Source organism: Hordeum vulgare, chromosome 4H (assembly GCF_904849725.1).
Source record: "Hordeum vulgare subsp. vulgare chromosome 4H, MorexV3_pseudomolecules_assembly, whole genome shotgun sequence".
Lineage (NCBI taxonomy): Eukaryota > Viridiplantae > Streptophyta > Magnoliopsida > Poales > Poaceae > Hordeum > Hordeum vulgare.
This window is the reverse complement of record NC_058521.1, coordinates 242,716,808-242,739,233: the sequence shown is the minus strand read 5'-3', so window position 1 is coordinate 242,739,233 and position 22,426 is coordinate 242,716,808.

Below are 22,426 nucleotides of genomic sequence, written 5' to 3'. Positions count from 1 at the left end.
TGCCTCCCCATCCTTTCTTCCGAGGTATCATGAATTACTTCGGGGCGCAGCTCCATCACTTTCCGCCGAATGCAATAGCTCATCTTTCCGCATTCATCACCCTCTGCGAGTGCTTCATTGGATGTCCTCCCCACTAGGGGCTCTTCAAATATGTTTTCTCCGCTAGATCTCAAACGGTTAAGAAGCTTAGCCAGTTCGATGATAAGACACACATCCTCCAGCTCTGCGGGGGTTTAGGATTTCAGAAGAAAATGAAAAGTAGTTATCCCTCCCTTCAGCTATCCGAGTCGGTTAGGAACTGGCAATCGTCCTGGTTCTATTGCCAGGACATTGCCTGCCCGAATGCTTCGAGTGGATTACCACCCTTCAGTTTAGACCGTCCGGGCCCTCCCAGGAAGCTAGCGCTCTCTAAGGGAGAAAAAACCCAGATCCAGCCTTTGATCGACGTGCTGATAGCCGTTGTCCGGAAGGGAGTCACCGGCATGGACCTGTTGGATACTTTTCTGGGTCGACGCATCCAACCGCTCCAGGCCCGAGACCACGCAATGTGGCATTACACGGGGCCTTCGGATACCACTCGGTCCCATCCGGAAGACGTGAGCGAGGAGACCGTGGGTGTGTGGGTCCGCAGCATCACGGGCACATGTGATAACCCCGTGGGAGCTCGGCGGGTGAAGGCCTTCCGCGCCCAACATCCTCCTCCGAATGAGGTGAGCACACGTTGTCGAGTGCTTTTAACCTTCTCAGTTTTATTGCTTTTCTTGTCTAGCTGACTGACGTTGCCGACTGTGTTTTGTGCAGGAGTGGACGAACTGGCATTCTGCAGTCTCAAATGGGAATCCGGTCGAGGAAGAAGAAGGCAACATGGAGGGTAGCGCGGGTAGTGCCGAGTACGTCTCTTATAGTAGGGAGACGGAGGAGGAAATAGAAGAGGAGGAGGAGGAGAGTGAAGAGAAGAGCTCGTCACCCTCACCACCAGAACACCGAACCAAGCACCGTCATGACCCCGCTGTTCTGCCGGCTCCTCCCGTGGCCCCGAGTGCTCGGAGTGTGAAGAGAACCAGGGGTTCTTCTGCCAAGCCCGTGGATCAGTCGTCCAAGGTGGCTAAACCCAGCGGGTCTAAACCTCGGAAAGCTTTGCCCCGGATGAGGAACGTTGTTCCGGTCGCCTCAGCGTAAGTATCTTTGCTCTTCCATCTTCCTTCAGTATCCGATTGGACTCTTCTTTTTGGGAATTCATGTTTACCCGTCGAATGGATTTCACTCAACAGAGCTGCTACCACCGCCACCTCTCTGCCGCATCAGGGTGATGATCCCATGGACACTGATAATGCCGCCACGTCCCAGCAAGGTACGTTGTCACGACTCTGAGAGTTGTATTACCGTTTCGCGAGTGCTGTATTTGATCTTGATCTTTTTCTGTATTTTTATTTTGTTCAGTCGGGCTTCCTTCGGAGGTGATCCATCTGGACGACGACGACCAAAGGAGGTCGGAACCAGCTTTGGCACCTATCCTTGGGGTTATCCAACCTACTGCCAACCCCGCCATGAGCATGCCGCCGACTAAGACGGTGGTCTTCATGGCGGAACCGATTGGAGTAGAGCTCGGGATGCCCAGGGAGCTCGGGATACCTAGGGCGCCTTCTGCCATGCCGGGTCCATCGACTGTTCAATATGATGCCCGACGCCTCCCGGAAGATCAAGTAGGATCCGCCAAGGACGCCATGGTACAAGTGGAGCTGATGGTGGGCGAAGCCAAGGGAGCATATGACTCCGTTGCGTCCCTGTACAAGAAGAGCTTGGAGCTTCGGGATGATATCCGAGTAAGTGCGCTAGTAAGTGTTTACATTCCTCTTGGTGCCCACTGGGGTTTTTGGCGAGATACTCGGATACAGTAGGTTAATTTTCTAGTGGGTTCACTCCGAGTGAACCCAGTGGGTGTAGTCCCCGAGACTTCTGTCGAGTGCTTGCACCAGCAATTATCTTTATATGTATTTTCCATAATCTCTACAGATCAGAGCTAATCTGCCCGAATGGTACCAGTGAGGGAACGCCGAGTGCACCCACTGGGTGTAGTCCACGAGAGTAGTGTTACTCGGGTCGAGTAAGAGTAATCTCATAGTGTTGTTGGTTTGCTATGGAGCTCAATGGGACCGACCTGTTCGAGCTTCATACCAGTGGGGTCACTCTCAGTGAACCCATTGGGTGTAGTCCCCGAGACCACTGTCGATTGCTTGCATCGGCAGGGGTCTGAAGAACCTGTCGAGACTTTTTCCTTGTTGAACCTGGCTGATCCTCCCTTTGTGTCTCTTTGACAGAAGACTTGTGAAATGGGATCGGCCTATAATGCTCTGAAGGCTGAGAAGAGTCAACTTGCTGCCGACTTGGAGGTAGCTGCGAATGATCTGGCTGGCATGAAGAAGGCTCTCGCTGAACGAGAAGTATCTTTGGAGGAATCTCGGGGGACTAACAAGGCATTGCTAGCCGAGGTAGAAAAAATGAAGAAGGAGAGATCTGAATGGATGGGCCAGCTGAAGTTAATGAACGCTCGGTGCAAAGCGCAGGAGAACTACGTCGGCGACTGGGCGAAGAAGATGGTCGCACTGCTTGGTGGTAAGTTGCTTGCCGAATGCTCTTTGACTTTGGAGTTCACTCCGCGCTTATTTTCTCCCTGTCTTTTCTTTGCAGATTTCTGTCGGGACGTTGAAGCCGAAACCGCCGAAATTGAACGGTCGCTTGGGCAACCGAATGTTCCACTCGGTGATGAAGCTAACCGGGACATGTTCCGACTGAATTCCCTCCTTAACAAGGTGGGTCCTTTCATTGGTCGCCCGAGAGAAGTTGTCGGCCGAATTGACAAAGAGCTGTGGCCTGAAGATGACTCCCGGAATGAGATAGAGGGGTTGATGACTCGACTGGAGGATGTTCCAAGCAGAGTGCAGACATGGAAGAACTCTGCCGCTTGGTGTGGCGCGGACGTGGCGCTCTCTCTAGTCCGAGTGCATTGTAAGGAGCTCGTGAAGACAAGCTGAAGACGTTGTAGGTCGCCAACACCAAGAAGCTTCGATTTGAAGACTTCATGGAGACCTTCCTCGACACGGCCACTCGGATTGCAGATGGAATCGACCTCGACACCTTCGTGGAGCCTGCCAGCCCCGGCGATGCTTGATCGACTTTATGCTGAACGCGCGTTTACCTCGGTATGCCGAGTGGAGTTTGTATTAAACTTTGGCCACTGCTGTTGGCCGGTACATTCGTGGCTCGGTGTGGATAAACTTGATTCACACCGGGCCGACTGATCGTTGAACTCAATTTGAATTCGAACCGGATCTTTTGCTCTTCTTTCGCTGAGTTTTTTTGACACGATTTTTGCTCGTGGTTTTTGTTCATGCAACTCAGCTAAGCCTCCGAGTGCAACTTGTGGGCTCACTCGGAGTAAGCTCTTTACTTAGGCAACTCTGGTTCGCAGCTAAGTCTCCGAGTGTGACTTTTGGTGCACACTCGGAGTTAGTTGTTTACTTAGGCGACTCTGGGTCGCAGCTAAGCCCGCGAGTGTGACTTTTGGTGCACACTCGGAGCAAGTTGTTTACTTAGGCGACTCTGGGTCGCAGCTAAGTCCCCGAGTGTGAATTTTGATGCACACTCGGTGCAAGCTGTTTACTTAGGCGACTCCGGGTCGCAGCTAAGTCTCCGAGTGTGACTTTTAGTGCACACTCGGAGCGAGTTGTTTACTTAGGTGACTCTGGGTCGCAGCTAATTCTCCGAGTGTGACTTTTGGTGCACACTCGGAGCGAGTTGTTTACTTAGGCGACTCTGGGTCGCAGCTAAGTCTCCGAGTGTGACTTTTGGTGCACACTTGGAGCGAGTTGTTTACTTAGGCGACTCTGGGTCGCAGCTAAGTCTCCGAGTGTGACTTTTGGTGCACACTCGGAGCGAGTTGTTTACTTAGGCAACTCTGGGTCGCAGCTAAGTCCCCGAGTGTGACTTTTTGTGCACACTCGGATCAAGATGTTTACTTAGGCGACTCTGGGTCGCAGCTAAGTCCCCGAGTGTGACTTTTGGTGCACACTCGGAGCAAGTTTTTTAGATCGGAGTCTGCAAACGCGAAAGAATTTTGAATCGGCAAGAAATTAATCTGCTTTGTATTACTTCGATGACATTTGTTCTTTACATTGTCTTTGTCGGTGGTTATGTGTAGAAGCGCTTCAGTAGATCTCCATTCCATGCTCGTGGCTCGTCCATCTCACTGTCGAGGTTGTAGAGTCGATACGCTCCGTTGTTCAGCACCTTAGAAATGATGAACGGTCCTTCCCAGGCGGGAGCCAACTTGTGTGGTCTCTGTTGATCCACTCGGAGCACCAGGTCGCCTGCTTGGAACGTGCGGCTCCTGACGTGCCGTGCATGAAATCTCCGCAGATCTTGCTAATAAATTGTTGAACGGATCAATGCCATCTCGCGCTCCTCTTCTAAAAGGTCTACTCCGTCTTGCCTGGCTTGCTCTGCTTCGGCTTTGGAGAAGAGTTCGACTCGTGGAGAGTTGTGAAGCAAGTCACTCGGAAGGACTGCCTCTGCTCCATAAACGGGGAAAAACGGGGATCGTCCTGTCGATCTATTCGGAGTCGTTCAGAGGCCCCACAACACCGAAGGCAGCTCAGTGACCCATGCGCCGGCGGCATGTCCGACTTCCCGCAGGAGTCGAGGCTTCAACCCTTGAAGAATGAGTCCATTCGCCCACTCCGCTTGTCCATTTGTTTGGGGGTGCGCGACGGATGCAAAATCCACTCGGATACCTTGGCCTGCGCAAAAACCTTTGAACCTGTCCGAGTCAAAGTTTGTGCCATTGTCGGTAAGTATGTTGTGTGGAACCCCGTATCTAGCGATGATGTCTTTGATAAATTTGATGACCGTAAGGGCATCAAGCTTCTTGATTGGCTTGGCTTCAATCCACTTGGTAAATTTGTCTACTGCTACCAGCAGATGGGTGAATCCTCCTTGGCCTGTTCTAAATGGTCCAACTGTATCTAATCCCCACACGGCGAATGGCCAAGAAAGGGGAATTGTCTTCAGCACGGACGTTGGCTTGTGGGACATGTTTGAATAGAACTGACAACCTTCGAAACGGTCGACTATATCTTTTGCCATTTCATTTGCCCGCAACCAGAAGAAACCAGCTCTGAATGCTTTGGCGACGATTGCCCTTGAGGAGGCATGATGGCCCCAGGTTCCCGAGTGAATTTCTTCCAAAATTAACCGACCCTCCTCAGGAGAGATACACCGCTGAAGGACGCCTGAAACACTTTCTCTGTATAACTGGTCATCAACGACGGTGAAGGACTTCGACCTGCGAACGATCTGCCTAGCTTGGACCTCGTCTTCCGGTAACTCTTGCCTCAGGATGTACGCAATGAATGGCACATTCCATTCGGGAATGACAGCTAGAATCTCCATGACCAAGTCAACCAAAGCGGGAACCTCGACTTCAGTCTGATCTGTTGAGCTCTTCGGTTGCACAGGTTCCTCTGTAAAAGGATCTTCTTTTACCGAGGGGAGGTGTATGTGCTCGAGGCAGACATCACTCGGGACAGGTCTCCGTGTGGATCCAAGTTTTGCCAATTCATCTGCTACTTGGTTCTTCAGTCGGGGAACATGGTGAAGTTCCAGACCTTCGAACTTCTTTTCGAGCTTTCTAATTGCGTTGCAGTATGCAGTCATGGTGGGGTTCCTTACATCCCACTCCTTCATTACTTGATTAACCACTATATCTGAGTCACCATAGACCATCAGGCGACGGACGCCAAGTGTGATGGCCATGCGCAACCCATAAAGGAGAGCTTCGTACTCTGCTTCGTTGTTGGAAGAATCAAAATGGATCTGCAACACATACTTGAGTTTATCACCTTTCGGGGATATGAGCACTACGCCGGCGCCGGAGCCATTCACATCTTGGACCCATCGAAGAACATGGTCCAATGAGTCGAGTAGATGTGAGTCGGTTGCTATTGTTCTACCCATTCTGCTATGAAGTCAGCAAGAGCTTGAGACTTTATTGCTTTCTTGGCTTCGAACTTGATGTCGCAGTATAGCATCTCCATTGCCCACTTTGCCACTCGGCCTGATGCGTCCCGATTGTGGAGAATTTCCGACAACAGAGCATCAGATATGACAGATACCGAGTGGTCTTGAAAACAATGAGCCACCTTCTTTGCAGTCATGTAGATCCCATAAATAAGCTTCTGATAATGGGGATACCTCTGCTTGGAAGGAGTCAGGACTTCGGAAACATAATATACTGGCCGCTGAACCTTGTACGCTTTGCCTTCTTCTCCGCGTTCGACTGTCAGAACGGTGCTAACGACTTGATATGTAGCCGCGATGTACAGAAGAAGGGGTTCTTTACTGAGCCGGGCAGTAAGAACCGGCTGGGTGGAAAGCAGGGCTTTGAGGTCATCGAATGCGATTTGGGCTTCGTCTGTCCACTCGAAGGTATCTGACTTCTTCATGAGTCGGTACAGAGGTAACGCCTTCTCGCTGAGTCGAGCGATAAACCTGCTCAAAGCCGCTAGGCAACCTGTGAGCTTTTGTACGCCATGTACTCTTACCGGCCGCTCCAGTCGAACAATGGTACCGATCTTTTCGGGGTTGACATCGATCCCTCGTTCGGAAACGAAGAAACCGAGTAACTTCCCGCTGGGAACGCCGAATGAACACTTGGCTGGGTTGAGCTTGATATCGTACCTACGTAGGTTGGCGAATGTTTCTGCCAAGTCAGTCAGCATGTCGGAACCTTTGCGTGACTTGACTACGATATCATCCATATATGCCTCCACATTTCGACCAATCTGGTCTAGGAGGCATTTTTGGATGATTTGCATAAAAGTTGCTCCTGCATTCTTCAAACCGAATGACATAGTGATGTAACAGAAGCACCCGAATGGGGTGATGAAAGATGTTTTTAATTCATCTGGACCATACAGACGGATCTGATGATAGCCCGAATAGGCATCAAGGAAGGATAAGCGCTCGCAACCCGCAGTCGAATCAACGATTTGATCAATGCGGGGGAGCGGGAAGTGGTCTTTCGGACAGACCTTATTAAGGTGCTTGAAATCGATGCACATACGGAGAGACTTGTCCTTCTTGGGCACCATGACAACATTAGCGAGCCACTCGGAGTGGTGTACCTCGCGAATGAAGTTGGCAGCCAGAAGTTTAGCTACCTCCTCTCTGATTGCTTTTCTCTTGTGCGCGGCGGACCGACGCAGGCGTTCTTGGACGGGCCGAGCGGCAGGATCCACATGCAGTCGGTGCTCAGCCAACTCCGTGGGTACACCTGGCATGTCAGCAGGCTTCCATGCAAAAATGTCCTAGTTCTCACGGAGGAACTGGATGAGCTCGGCTTCCTATTTTGGATCAAGGGTGGTGGAGATGTTTGTTGGGGCGGCGTTGGCATCCGTCGGGTGGATGCTTACTTTCTTCGTGTCTCCCGCCGACTGGAATGCGGACTCGGAAGCTGGCTTCTTTGAACGCATCAGGTCGGCAGGGTCGGCAATCTTCTTGTACTCATCCAACTCGAGCACAGCCATCTGATGGTCTACAATTCTCGACCCCTGCTGCAGACACTCCTCGGCCCGCTGCCGATTGCCTGTGACAGTAATCACGCCTTTGGGACCAGGCATCTTTAGCTTCAAATATACGTAACACGGACGGGCCATGAAACGTACTTATGCCGGACGACCCAGAATGGCATGGTATGCACTCCGGAAGTCTACCACCTCGAATGTTAACTTCTCTTTGCGGAAATTCTTGTCAGAGCCGAAAACGACATCCAACGCAATCTGGCCGAGTGATTTAGCCTTTCTTCCCAGGACGACTCCATGAAATTGCATACCGCTCTCGCTAAATCTGAACATCGGAATGCCCATTCCCTTGAGAGTATCGGCGTACATGATATTCAAGCCGGTGCCGCCGTCCATGAGGACTTTGCGCAGCCTAACTCCTTCCACCACCGGGTCGACGACCAGAGCTTGCCTCCCTGGGGTGGGTACGTGTGCTGGGTGGTCTGACTGATCAAAAGTGATTGCAGTCTGTGACCACTTGAGGAACGTGGGAGTGGATGGGGTTGCCATGTTTACCTCCTTGTTGACCAGCTTCAGTCGACTTTTGCTTTCTACATCAGCAAAAATCATTAACGTTGCATGGACTTGAGGGAACGGATCCTCCTTGTCCTCATCATCTTGCTCGGTGTCTTTCTCACTCGGGTGTCATTCACCGAATCCTTGGATCAGGAGACGACACTGTCGAGTGGTACGTTTCGGCAATATGACATTGCCTTCTTCATCCGTCTTCGTGTGGCTCGGACACGGTTGATCTAGGATGGAATTTCCTGACTGTTTGTTCTTGGGGGTGTACTGTTGTTTCCCCTTGCCTTTGAACTTAGCGTTAGTAACGACTACTGCCTCTGCTTGCGGAGTGGATTGGGTTTTCTGTTTCTGCTTCCGACTGCTGCTCCCATCTCCGTCGGCGGCTGACTTATGCTTGCCGCTACGTATGCGGTCCTCCTCTTCGCCATTCGCATAGCGCGCGGCTATCTCCATCATCTTGCTCATGGAGATGTCGCCTGTCCGACCAAACTTCAGGTATAGATCTCTGTACCGAATGCCTGCCTTGAAGGCGCAGACTGCTTGGTGTTCTATAGCATTCTCCACCGTGTGGTAGAGGGTTGTCCAACGCTGGATGAAATCGTGCAAGGGCTCGGTTTGCTTCTGGACACAGTGCTGAAGCTCTGTGAGACCAGCAGGGCGTTTGCACGTACCCTCGAAGGTCCTGATGAAGACGCGGGACAGATCTGCCCAACTGTAAATGCTTGATGGAGCTAACTGGTTTAACCAAGCTCGAGCCGAACCGTCGAGCATCAGTGGGAGATGTTTCATGGCGACATGGTCATCTCCGCCACCGATCTGGACCGCCACTCTGTAGTCGTCTAACCAAGTTTCTGGTTTGGACTCTCCTGTGAATTTGCTGATTCCCGTCGCCAATCGGAAGTTGGGAGGGATGTCAGCCGAGCGAATGGCCCGACTGAAACACTCGGGACCAGAAACAACGGTCCTGCTTCCACTCGGATGATCTGTATCGTGACCATCACGGTGGGCTCGACTTCTATCTACCTTCCTCTGAGTGATATACCCTCTTGCATCAGGCCTTTGATCATGTGCATCACCGCCCGAACGATGATCATCGTAATGCCAGGGTCCGTAGGGCCCACTCCGCGGAGGAGTACGCGAACGGCGACGATCTTCGGGACGAGACCGAATGGAAAGCGGATTCCGACTCCGGTCCCTCGAACAATCGTTCTAGAGGCTGCCCCCTCTACGACGCTGGTGAGAGTCGGGACTGAAAACCGACCGATGTGTGTTCGCTTGAATGGAACTGTTGTGGATCTTGTTGTGCGACTGGGAGACCGTCGAGTTTTGCTGCTGCGCCGTATGTAACAAGGCACGGATCTGCTCAATTCCTCTACGAGCCTCCGAATCAGTCGGCTGGAGAAAATCAGCGATCCTGGCGGCTGCAGCCAAGTTGAGGATGGGTGTGCGGAACACCTCGACGTTGCTTTGGCGAGCGCGTCGACCGGAAGAACGAGGGTGCTGACGACGAGCGCCGGATGATTCTTCGATGTCACCCTTGTTCCGACCAGTCCCGGAGGGACTTTCGTGGGAATCGGCCATGAGTACTTCGGCTGCAGGCCCGTGACCTTGATACTCGGAAGGTAGTTCAGTCGGAACTGACTCCAAGCACTGGGATGACCGCGGGACCACAACTGATTTGAGCACCGCCACTTGAGAGGACATGTTTTGTCGCGCTCGAGCGTGTCGGGGGCGAAGGTCGACACCGGGGTCGATGGCTGGAGAAGAAGAACGCCGCAGGAACTGGCACGGAAGTGCGTAGCCCCGCGACTCGGAAGCGTCTCGATGTCGAGGGGCGCATCCTGAAGCCATGCCGAATCGTCGGTGATGAAGGAGAGTGCACCGAAGAGGATCTCATGACCCATGCACAGATCTCCGCCGGATGACATGACGAAAAGATGAAATCGCAAACTTGCCGGAGGTCTCTTAGACGCCTGCCCCATGGTGGGCGCCAACTGTCGTGGGTATAAGTCTGACAGTAGAAGTACGGGGTACGAAAGTGTATGGGCAGAGCCTTAGCTACGACGAGGATGTATTAGTTTAGGCCCCTCTACGGTGGAGGTAAAAGCCCTACGTCTCAGTGCTCTTGGGAGCTTTGCGTCGAGTGAATAAAGGGATTACAGCAAGTGCCAACCCCTGTACCAGTGGTGAAGGGCGGCTTATATAGAGTGCGTTGCCCTTCATAATGGTCCGGTGGACAGGGGTGGAGTAGTGGCGAGTAAACACTGGCGTTACTAGTAACGTAAGCCTTAAATGCTAGTTATGGTGTATGAAAACGTATGACCGTTGCCCTCCTGGGAGGTTACGACGTACAAAGTGAATTCTAGTCGGTACGTTAGATATGTTCTGAGTGGATCATCGTTGACTGGATGATGGGGGCGTCCTTAGTTCAGTCGGAACTGTCTAAGGGCCTTGTCCTCTATGAAGGGTAGTCCTTGGGTAGGACCTATAGGGCAGACCTATGACCCTACCCTGGGACTATAACCCCATCAATCAATTCCTTTCTCTCAAGTGTTGTTATCTTTTCTTTTCCGGAGTTCCAAGTTTTCTCAAGTATCTCTTCGTGAAGCTTCATCGAAGTCTTGCAAGGTTTCAATCTTATTCTTTCATCCTTCTTATCTTTGCATCATCCTTTTGATACGGAGGCTCGTCGTGGTGGTTCTTCAAGGGTGTGATTTTCTCAAAGTGTTCTTCAAGATTCTTGTTGGAGTACCTCAAGTATTCTTTCTCTTGCATCTCAAGTGCGTTTGTTCTCCTTTATCCTTTGAGGTGGTATTATAGCATTCTTGTTAGTGTAGGAGCCTCGAAGAGTTTTCCTTTCAGGAATGAGACAATTAAATCCACCAATTCTTTGATCATGAGATATTTCAACCCATGATTTCTTCATTGAGCTATCTTGGTTTGGACTTCACCTAAAGCTTGTCTAAGGATGTTGCTATTATGGTGTTTATCATTGATCCAAGTTCTCAATGTATCCTCTTGGTGTAAGAAGTGTTCATCTCTTGTTGCTCCCAATCTATCCTTGTTTCTTTTAGTGGTTGGTTGTCACCTCATAAATGTTGAGATGATTTTAATAAGCCCACTACTATCTTGTTCTTCGTTGTTGGTTTTCCAACTACTACGTCAATTACCTGTCTGGAGGCTCTTCAATTCTATTGTGATGATAGTTGTCATTCTTTTCTTCATTCTCTTCTTCCGTATGAGCTAGTTCATATTCTCTTGTTCCGGAGGCATTGTGATGTTTCTCCTTTGGGTATGTCATCTTGTTCTGTCAAGATCATGGTGTTCCCTTGCTCTATTTAGTTGTTTGTTATGTATATTGTCTAATTCTCTCTTCTTATTGAATTTTTTGTCCCATTTTCCTACCGAAGTGCTGCCGAAATTTTCCATGAATTCTTGCTTCTTTCTGATATCATTCCTCATCTCTCTGCAACCTTCAAGGATCGTTGGTTTCACTCGTTTGTCAAGAAGCGACTAAGTTTTACCTCTTGCTTTCTCATCCTCTCTCCCTTTCATTCTTGGATCTCGGGGCGAGATCCTCTTGTAGTGTAGGAGAGTTGTGACAGCCCGAGACCGACGCCCCAGAAGATCCCCCTTCTATTCCGTTTCCGTCGTGTGGTTATTTTATTTTGTGGCCTCTTCATTTAGTTTGCATCATCGCATCATGCATGACATCATGTCAACTGTGTTTTGTCGGTGTTGCTTGTTGCTCCGTGTTGTTGGGTGTTAGTGCTTTGTGAGTGGCGTTGTTTTGTTGGAGTGGTGAGAGGGGTGCGTGAGAGCCACCTCAAAACCCTGTTGCACCGTGGACCTAAAACCTTCTCTCCCCTATTATTTCATTTTTTGTGGTTTTGCTAAAGATTTCAGTTTTAACCCCTTCAACATAAATTCGTCTTCTCTTAAAAATCCTTTTTATTAAATGTGGGGGCAACCCCTTGGGTTTTCTTTATTTTCTCCTTTTGTTTTATTTTGAAACAGTCTCATTTTCTTGTCTCCTTTAAAGAATTTTTATTTTATTCTTTAAATAAAAGAGGTTTTATTTATTTCTTCAAAAGGTTCCATTTTGTTTCTTTTAATAAAAAGATACCCAACTATTTCTTATAGTTGGGGTGTGGGTTTTTAAAGGAGCTCAAAAAACGTTTATTTTATTTTCTTATGTTTGAACCTTTTTCTTTTGCGGTGTTTCTCTGTTTTAAAAAGAAAAAAAAAATTAGAGGAGGGAGCCAGCCGGCCAGGCCAAGCCCAAGCATCCCAGGCCCAACCCTAGTGCCCCGATCCCCTCTCTCCTCCCCCTCGCGCAGTCTCTACTCTCCCGTTCCTCCCGACCCCTCTTCCTCTCGTGCTTGCCCGTTCCCCTTTCTCCCTCTTCGCCTCCCCGCGCCAGCAGCCCTGTGACGCCGGCCTCCTGCTCCCCCCGCGCGCTAGCTCTGGCCGCGCCAGCAGCCCGGCCGTGTCTCCCGCCTGCAGGAGCCCCCTGCGGCCGCGCTACGCCGCCGTTCCCCGCGTGCCTCCGTGCCGTAGGGTCGCTGCCGGTCGCCCCCGCCATGGCCGTCGGTTCCCTGCCGCCGCTCTCCTCGGGGCCCCTCCCTCTCCCCGCCGGTGCCCTGCCCGCGCCGCCCACCGTGGCCGTCTGCAGCCCATCGTCCGTGCCCCGCCGGCGCCGCCATGCCCTGCCATGGCCTCGGCCTCGCCGCCCCTCGCCGTCCTGCCAGGTTCTCCGCCGTCGCGCTATGCCTTGGCCCCATGCTCGCCGCCGGCTTGCTGCTGTGCCTCACTGTGGTCGCCGCCCGCCATGGCCTCTCCAGCGCCGAGCCCCCCTCGATGGTTTGCCCCTGCTTCAGCTCGCCATGGCCGGCCCAAGGCCTCTAAGCACCGCCGTCCTGCCGTGCTCGCCGGTGCACCCCCCGTGCTCGTTTACTGCTTAGCTGTTGCTTAGTTGCTGGCCGCGTTGCCATTGCCATGCTGCTGTTGCCGATGCATAGCTGCTGCTAGGCCGATGCTGTTACTGCCACTGTGCCTGCCTGCCTCGAGGTGCTGTTGTCGCATGCTCCTGCCGCTACTTGTGCCGAGCCGCCTTGGCGTTCCCCTGCCGAAGCTGTCGCCGCCGTCGTTTTGCTGATGCACTGGTTGTTGCTGTTTGGGTGCTGCTTACTGCTGCTGCCAGACTGCGGCCGCTTAGCTAGCTGCCTTGCTTTGCTTTGCTTTGCTGCTGCATGTAGCTGCTTAGGTTTGTAGTTGCTGTTGCTAGCCGACTGATAGCTTACTGTAGCATCCTGTTGCTATTGCTTGCTAGTTTGCTTAATGTAGTTGCTTTGCTGCTTGGTTGCTGCTAGCTGTAGTTGATAGGCTAGGTTGATAGTTGATGTTGCCTGCTAGCTGTTTTGCTAGATGCTAGTTGTAGCTGGCCATTGCCTGATGATATGCTTGCTTGCGTGTTGCTGTTGCTCGTGCTGCTGTAGATTCTATTGCTTGCTTGTGCTGCCGCTTGCCGTCGCCGCGTGCACCATCCCCTCCTTCATGAAACCGAAAAGATCGGCGAGTACCACGACGTCCTCGATGACCCCTGGAACGTGTTCGAATACCGACACCGAAGACCCGTGAACCGACGCCGAGAGTACGACTACCGTCGACGAGACCCGAGCACCACTACTTCCACGACGACCATGACTTCCACGACATCCGCTACGAACCGATCCGCTCCGATGTGCATGCTTCAAAGGTATACCGATGGGACGTGTCGTGACCGTGTGCATGTGATGTATGAGATGTATCGTTTGTTTGCGACTAGTTGTTGTCCGTTGCACGTGTACCTCTTTCGTTGAGCCCCGACACATGGGAACCCGGTAACCGGGATCACCCCATCTTTATTTAGCATTCCCGCACACGCTTCCAGTTCGTTGGCACCGATACCTCTTCGAGTTATCGGGATAGGAACGTTGCCGTGGCTTCGTTTCTGTTTTGCCGCCATGGTTTCCTTTTGCTCGTCGTGGCAACCCATGTTTCTTTCTCTTCTTGCCCGTGGTGTTGTACTCGCATGCATGACGCATTCATGGCATGATATCATGTGTTGCATGTTTCTTGTGTCGTATCTCCGTTCTAAGTCCCGCGTGTTTACCGACTAGGATGACTTGTAGAATCACTCGCTTCACCCCTTGCCATGTTAACAACAATTTAATATTGCCGTGTAAATAACCGGGACTGAACTAAATAATTAATCGTGGAGTTTTGTCAATATGTAACCCGTTGCATATCGAGCTTCACTTAATGTGTAGTGTTTGGGTGAGGTGAATTGCCATGCCATCCCTTGAATCATTGATCTGATCATGCATCATAGTAGGTTGTGCATCATGATGTGCATCGTGTGGTGAATATTTGTGTTGATGTTTGTTTCCGGTTTGCTCCGTCTCGTTAGAGTTCCGCAAGCGTGTCGGAAAGTGAGGACCCATTCGACTACGTCGGTTCGTCTGCTTCACGGAGTCATTCTTCTTCTCAGCGGGATCTTAGGCAAGATGACCATTTCCCCAGATACCATTACTATCATTGCCACGCTAGTTTTATCGCTTCTATCAATTATGTCTCGTTGCCTACCACATGTTATATATGAGCCTCTCAACAATGCCATGATAACCTTCAACCTGTTCGACCTAGCAAACCACTAACTGGCTATGTTACTGCTTGCTTAACCATGTTGTTAGCGTTGCTAGTTGTAGGTGCAGTTGCTTCCATGTGATTACATGGGTTCCTTGGTATATCACCATATTAATGCTATTTAATTTAATGCACCTATACACTTGGTAAAAGGTGGAAGGCTCGGCCTTTCTAGCCTGGTGTTTTGTTCCACCTTTGCCCCCTTAGTTTCGGCTACCGGTGTTATGTTCCATAATTGAGTGCTCCTAACACGATCGGGGTTGTTATGGGAACCCCCTTGATAATTCGTTTTAGATTAAAGCTGGTCTGGCAAGGCCCAACATTGGTACTACATTTGCCCAACATAATAACTTTGTTAATACTGAAAGCATAGGGCGTCATGAACCCGGGGAGTAATTTCACATAATACAGGGGGGCCAGTGCTGATGGTGCTGGTCCAAAACAGAGCACCGTGCGGGGCCAACCCGGGAAACTCGGGAGATTTCTATCAGGCCACCGTACGCTTCGCTTATCCGTCGTGTCCTGAGAACAAGATACACAGCTCCTATTGGGATCGTGGACACGTCGGGTGGCCTTGCTTGATTAGTTTTACCTTTGACGAGATATCTTGTGCATCGGGATTCCAGTGATGCTTTGGGTAATCTCAGAGTTGAGGTTTTCCACTAAGGAATCCGACGAGATCGCGAGTGTCGTGATTGAGGATTTCTATGCGGCTTGTGGTAATTTGTGATGGACTAGTTGGAGCACCCCTGCAGGGTTAAATCTTTCGGAAAGCCGTGCCCGCAGTTATGTGGCTTCGTGGAAACTTTGTTTAACATTGGTTCTAGATAACTTGAAGTTAACTTAATTAAAATATGCCAACTGTGTGCATAACCGTGATTGTCTCTTTTGTGAGTTCCTTCTCCGATCGAGGACACGGTGGGGTTATGTCTGACGTTGGTAGGTGTTCAGGATCATTCGCTTGATCCTCCGTAGTTCACGTCCGTTATGCGTTGATCTTCCCCCCTCTTATTACTTGTACTCGTAAGTTAGCCACCATATATATATGCTTAGCCGCTGTTGCAACCTCACCACTTAACCTTACCTCACCGATTAAGCTTTGCTAGTCTTGATACCTTTGGAAATGAGATTGCTGAGTCCCCTGTGGCTCACAGATTACTACAACACCAGTTGCAGGTACAGGTAAAGGTTACTTAACGCGAGCGCGTTGATTGTTCATTTGGAGTTGCTTCTTCTTCTTCTTCATCGATCTAGGATGGGTTCCAGGCCGGCAGCCTGGGATAGCAAGGATGGACGTCGTTCTTATTTTCTCGTTTGTTTTCGTCCGTAGTCGGACCCTACTCTTACTCTTGATGTATTGTACTTATGCGACTCTGATGTAGCTTGTGGCGAGTCTAAGCCAATGCTATTAAATATCTCTTCTTTTCAGTACATGTACTTGTAACGATATCCATTCTTGCGACACGACGAGATGCGCTTCTATCCCTGACGAGGCCCTCGTGCCAAATTGAGGATAGGGTCGCATCTTGGGCGTGACACTCAACAATCGATGACCTTGGTCCCGAAACTAGCCAAGTTATTAGGTGAGGAAGGTTCAGTGTTTAGGTTGCAGCATCCTAAGCATTTATGGTGTCTAACTTACGAAGATCAAAGCTATAGATGTGGTGGTCTATGCGAGCGGTCGAAGACTAGGTGATCACTAAGTGATTCTGAACACCTACTTACGTCAAGCATAACCCCACCGTGTTCCCGATCGAAGAGAGGTCTTCGAAGGGGACAGTCACGGTTACGCACACAATTGGCAGTTTTATTAGAGTTAGTTCAAGTTATCTATAACCAGATGTTAACAAATAATCCATGTTTCCACATAACTGCGGGCACGGCTTTCCGAAAGATTGAACCCTGCAGGGGTGCTCCAACTAGTCCATCACAAACGGCCACGGGCCGCAAAGTAATCCTCTATCACGAATCTCGTGATCTTGTCGGATTCCTTAGAGGAAAACCTCAACTCTGGGGAGAACCAAAGTTTCACCGGGATTTCTATACGCAAGATATATCGCTAAGGTAAGACAAGACTAGCATGACCTCCCGGTGTGTCGACGACCTCGATAAGAGTCGCGTATCTCAGTCTCAGGACAACACTGTCTATGCATAGTGGACAATGACCAAATGCCTCAAGTTGCCCTGAGGTGGTATTGCCGACTGCTAGGTGGGTGGACCAACACTCATGAGGAGCACTGGCCCGGGTTGTTGATTAATTCTTCGGGGTAGCTATTCCCTATGCAAATTATTATTAAGTGATTAGCAAATTAAAACCAATGTTGGGTCCTGCCGGACAAGTCTTAACACTATACGATTTATCAAGGGGGTCCCCATAACAACCCTGAACGTGTTAGGAGCGATCAGTTATGGAAAACAAACACCGATAGCCGAAACTAAGGCGACAATAACGGAACAAATCACCAGGCAAAAGGCTAGGCCTTCCTTCATTTACCAATTATATAGGTGCATTAATTAAATAGAAGTTTAAAACATAATGATATCAAATTCTCATGTTATCACATGAGACAGCTGGCACCTGCAACTAGCAACGCTAACATTAGAAGCTGAGCAAGCCTACTTAGCCATACAACATTAGCTAGGAGGGGAAAGTGTTTGGGTTTCATGGGAATATCAGGAGGCAATTATATCAGGTGGTAGGCAGCGAGCATATATCGAAGGAAACGTGATTCTAAGCATAACAAATCTAGATACGGTATCAAGGTCACGGTCATCTTACCTTTGATGTATTCAGCTTGGAACTGCTCTTGTTCGTCCTACACGTACTCTCCAGAATCCACGTACTCGCTCTCCGATTCCGGTGCTACCCAAGATAAAAATAACGGCCAATGAACACCAACACAACATGATGCAACAAACACATGATGCATGAGATGAGATTGAAGCATGCATCTCTATTCTAGTCACTTGCATATGCATGAGAAGAGAAGATAAACTTCTGGACAAAACTTCACTCTAAGCTATCTTGACATGCATGAAGATGGCATGAACAGGTGCACCACGAGAAAACAATGAAAAAACATATAAAGAACGTTGAGAACGGAGCTACGGATCAACCGGAAACAACGAAACAAGATATGGAGTCCTACAGATCAATTCCACCACAAGCACACTCCAATGGCACACTTCTGGTATTCCCAAGTTGCCACATGATCAAACAAACAAATATAGGTGGGGCGGTGCGAAGAAACTCACCACACCACCAACAATACTATCACAAGCTTCAAAATAACAAAACTATGCAATCTGTTCTAAACAACATCATAGCAGTTTGTGAGCAACATGCAAAGCACCTACAACCACCCAAATGTGCCAAAAAATATATGTGGCAAAAGCTATTCAAAAGCTCTACAAGCCTGAGCAAGAAGATAATACAAAGGGGTTACACACAGGAAGATCTACAGGTACTAACTTGGACAAAAATAACAGATTTCAGGGACTTAGTGAAAATCTAAGATTTTCACCAGTTGTTTATGCTCTGAAGCATTTTGACAGCCTCCAAAATAATATCTACAGGAAGTGAAAGTGCATGAAATTTAACAGAGAGCTAGACAAACACAAAATCTCCAACTCTCTAGTTGATTGCAAGGGCTGATTCCCAACACATGAGCTTTTGCAACCACAACAACAATGGAAGAAAATAACAGCAGTTTCTCAAACTTAGTGAAAATCACAGATTTTCACCAAGCTGACAATTTCAGCCACATGCCTACTTTGACAAGGCACAACTTGCACATACAAACTCCTAAGCATAAAACAAAACTACCATGATGTATAGGGGTTCACCCACTATTGCCACATCAAGGAATCATCCTCATAGGCTCATCACACCACATGGCACCAAGCTCTAAACATAGCAGCAAGACAGAAAAATGACATTTCCAAAGAGTGCCCCAAAGTGAAATCCGATTCCACAAATGGATTCCTGGTAAGATTCTACCCCAAAAACATATATAATACCTAGGTACTTGCATACAACATGTAGACACAAAGTTGAAAGGAAAAACTACATGGAATCATATAGTCTCAAATTGTGCCATATCATAGGTGGTACCACTATTTCATCACCTACACATGCACAAGTTCACACCTACAACTCCAATGGTGACATGAGGGTTAGAACTCATGTATGTGTGCCATAGCACATCACCACACACACTCACATACAACCAAGCAAGCACAAACTAGCACCTACACATGATAGTTCTAATACACACACATACATACACTCACACAAACTACCACTACACACATTCACACATGCTAGGGGTTCAAATGAACTCCCCATGCACACTAAGGCTAAAACCATGCCTTGGTTATGTGTGTGTCATACACACACATGCACCTTGCTACATTCACACACATACACCCTCATATCTACATCAACACATGGTACCTCACCTACACATGCACACTAGCTAAAATAGGGAGAAAATCTACTGGTTGTGGCATAGGCAAAGTTATATTGCTGCCCAAGCAATGCTACAACAACACTACTATAAAACAGCAAAGAAGAAAATAAAAAATAAAAAGGGGTGGCTTGGGGATCGAACCCACAACCTACTAGCCACAACAAACAAGCTCTACCACTGCACTACTACCTCTGGGCTCGACAGAGAGGCGAAGGTAAACAGGGTAAGCTTCTCTCTGTTGCTACTGTACCAGAAAACAAGAAAAACAAAAGGGGCGCCACTGGGTTCGAACCCACAACCTGCTACTGCCCAAAACCCCACCTACCACTCTACTAGACGTGCGGAAGTTAACAGAGAGGGGGACCTTGCTCTTTTGAGCAACCCCCTCTGGATCTGATACAACTCCACGGTGGCCAGAACAAGGGAGGGTCACCGCAGGCGCTATGCTACAAATTGATCTACGGCTGCTCGCAGGGAGGAAGAGGGACCCAAGGCGAATCCATTCCACATATAACCTCGACGAGATGCGCACTGCAACTGCTACTCCACGAGCACGACGACACCGACGACACAGAGAAACTATGGGGTGAAGCTACGACCTAGGAGGGGATCTACCGACAGGGGAACGGGAAGGAGACTGGCTGCTCACCCACTGGTCGAGGATGACACGCTCGACGAAGAGGAAGAAGGGGTCGAAGAGAAGAAGCCGCTGCGGAAGGAGTCGTCAGAGCAGAGGAGGAAGAAGGGGTCATCGTCGAAGTAGTGGAAGCAGAGGCGATCGTCGTCTCCTAGCTGCGGGAACGGGCTCCCCTGTTACTCCGCGTGCTCTTGGATCGCTCGGAGAGGAAGAAGAGGGACGACGACGACGGCGGCGACCTCATCAGGGATCGGCCATGGCGGAGGACGAGCCTGACCGCCTTCTGTCGATCCAGGGAGAGGGAGGAGGAAGATGGAAAGGAGGTGGCGGCGGCTGATACGTCTCAAACGTACCTATAATTTTTGATGGTTTCACGTTGTTATCTTATGAACTTTGGATCTTTTGTTTACCTTTTATACCTTTTTTGGGACTAACTTATTAATCCAGTGCCAAGTGCCACTTCCTGTTTTTTCTGTGTTTATGACTCCTTTTAGATCTGATTTTGGAACGGATTCCAAACGGAATAAAATCCCTGAAATAAAATTTTCCAGAACGGAAGAAGCTCGGGAGGCTTGAGGGCCAAGCAAGTGGGCCCATAGGGGGCCCACAAGCCGTATAGCCGCAGCCAGGGGGAGGCCGCGGCAACCAAGCTTGTGGCCCCCCTGGCGCTCCCCTGCCCTAGGTCTTTGGCCTATAAATTCCCTAAAAATCCAGAAAAAATCAGGGCATCCATGAAAACACTTTTCCGCCGCCGCAAGCTTCCGTTTCCGCGAGATCTCATCTGGAGACCCTTCCCGGTGCCCTGCCAGAGGGGACTTTGGAGTTGGAGGGCTTCTTCATCAACATCATCGCCCCTCCAATGACTCGTGAGTAGTTCACTTCAGACCTACGGGTCCGTAGTTAGTATCTAGATGGCTTCTTCTCTCTCTTGGATCTTCAATACAAAGTTCTCCATGATCTTTATGGAGATCTATCCGATGTAATCCTCTTTGGCGGTGTGTTTGTCGAGATCCGATGAATTGTGGATTTGTGATCAGATTATCTATGAATTGTATTTGAGTCTTTGCTGATTTCTTATATGCATGATTTGTTATCCTTGTAAGTCTCTCCGAGTCTTGGGTTTTGTTTGGCCAACTAGATCTATGATTCTTGCAATGGGAGAAGTTCTTGGTTTTGGGTTCATACCGTGTGGTGACCTTTCCCAGTGACAGAAGGGGCAGCAAGGCACACATCATGTTGTTGCCATCAAGGGTAACAAGATGGGCTTTTATCGTAGATATGAGATTGTCCATCTACATCATGTCATCTTGCTTAAGACGTTACTTTGTACTTTTGGACTTAATAAACTAGATGCATGCTGGATAGCGGTCGACGTGTGGAGTAATAGTAGTAGATGCAGAAAGTATCGGTCTACTTTGCGCGGTTCTATCAATTGCTCGACAGTAATTCGTTCACCCACCGTCTACTTGCTTTCATGAGAGAAGCCACTAGTGAACACTACGGCCCCCGGGTCTATTCACACCTATCGTTTCCACTTTCACTTTTACTTTGCTCTGTTTACTTTGTTGCTTTCAGTTCTCACTTTGCAAACAATCTATAAGGGATTGACAACCCCTTCATAGCGTTGGGTGCAAGCTCTTTGTGTTTGTGCAGGTACTTGTGTCTTGACGAGATCTTCTACTGGTTCGATACCTTGGTTCTCAAAACTGAGGGAAATACTTACCGCCGCTGTGCTACATCACCCTTTCCTCTTCAAGGGAACACCAACGCAAGGCTCCAAGGCCGCGGTGAGATCCTTTGCATATTTGCCAAGGAAGTCCCTAAAGGCATAGCCGTAGCAGCAGGATTCGTAGCGCCGTACCAGGGAAGGTCTTTTGTCGCAGTAGCAGAAGGATTTCTGGCGCAGTAGTCTCTCTTCAACGTGTTGATTTCTGGCGCAACGAGGAGAGATCAAGTCATCTATCCAAGTAGGTGTCACAAACTCATCTCTTGCATTTACTTTTTTTGCCAGTTGCCTCTCGTTTTCCTCTCCCCCACTTCACATTTGTCGTTTTCATTTGCCTTTCTCCTTTGCCATTTCCATTTGCCTTTTTGCCGTTTTCTTTTTCCTTTTTGCCGTTTCCCTTTGCCAGTTTTCTTGCTTGCTTGTGTGCTTGTTTATTGTTGAAGTCATCATGGCTGAAAACACCAAACTTTGCGACTTCTCGAGTACCAATAATAATGCTTTTATTAGTACTCCGATTGCTCCCGCCACTAGTGCGGAATCATATGAAATCAACGCAGCTTTGCTGAATCTTGTTATGAAAGAGCAATTTTCTGGCATTCCTAGTGAAGATGCCGCATCCCATATCAATACCTTCATTGAGCTCTGCGATATGAAAAAGAAAATAGATGTGGATAATGACGTGATTAAGTTGAAGCTTTTTCCTTTCTCGTTGCGAGATCGCGCAAAAACTTGGTTTTCTTATTTGCCTAAAAATAGTATCAAT